Source organism: Poecilia reticulata, chromosome 18 (assembly GCF_904066995.2).
Source record: "Poecilia reticulata chromosome 18, P_reticulata-male-v2, whole genome shotgun sequence".
Taxonomy (NCBI): domain Eukaryota; kingdom Metazoa; phylum Chordata; class Actinopteri; order Cyprinodontiformes; family Poeciliidae; genus Poecilia; species Poecilia reticulata.
The window spans coordinates 13789140-13790431 of NC_088847.1; positions in this window are offsets into that span (position 1 = coordinate 13789140).

The following is a 1292-nucleotide window of genomic DNA, read 5'->3' on the forward strand; positions in this document are numbered from 1 at the left end:
TAATAATAATAATAATAAAAAAACAGAAACAGGTGGCCGATAAACTGCCAAGGGATACGCTGCTCAGGCAGATTTATTTTGGTTTTTCGTATTTGCACAGTCACACACTCTCGCAAACTCATAAACAAAACAAAAAAAGGCTTGTAACCACACCGGAGGGGATCTGTGGCGGTCCCCTGCAGTCGGCCACATTGTGTTATTTAACACCTTTAGTCAGAACCAACAGAGGCATACGTGCACACACACACGCACACGCACACACACACCGAAGTACGTGTAGTTTGTTTAGAGGTGCAGCGAGCTAGAATGTGCGCAAAGACAGAGGTGGGGCTATGGAAAAAAATACAAAAACTTTTAAAGAAAAGGGGCCATTTTTCTTCTGCAGCCTAAAGTTTGACAGCGATATGGAAGATCAACAGAAATCCAGAAAACAAGGAGTAAAAAAAAAAAAAAAAAAACGTAAAGAAAACCTGTGCACACAAAGCCAATTTGCTGAGGATATAAACAGTTAGGAAGCGAGTGTTGCTCATGCTTTGTGGATAACGAACCCAAGTTTACTGACATGTTCCTAGGACTACTGTATATATGCATACCAGACGTTATACGGTTCTTCAACAGGTTACTTGTGTCAAAACAAAGGAGAAAAAAAAAAAGGAACTGAAACCAACTCTACCATTAATGCAGCTGTACTTCATTAACCTCGTGACTAAATTTACATTCATGTTTTTAAGTTTACTCCCCTTCTCCTTCCCCCATCTCTCCCCCTCCGTTCACTGAAGCCACTTCCATCTGATAAGAGGGCTAAACAACAAAAACAACATAGTTTAACAAAAACCAACACACTGAGAACTTTACACGTAACAAAAAGGCCCCAGGAGGGCGTCGGGAGAGTTTTGGCCCATCCCTTTGGCTGCTAAGCTCAGCCTTTTCCTACATGACACAGGACACAGATCAGACCTTTTCCCAATCTACCCCTTGGTATTAAGGGTTTGTGGGGTTTTTTAAATTTATTTTTTTATTCCCCAGCATCATTTCTCGTTGGATCCTTCTGATTCAGAGCCCAACAGTTTTGTTCCCATATATAATCGTCTTCCTATAAAGAAATAAGACAATACCCTAAATCCTTCCTGGTTGCGAAGATTGGGCCTTTTCCTCTCTCAAGCAAGAGGAAAACAAAAAACAAAAAAAAAACCCTACACAATACAAAAGCGGACTGGTCTTTATTCTTTTCCTTTTTAATACCTATTTCAAAGAAATGAGATGAAAAATGGAAGTGCAATGGTCTACCAGCC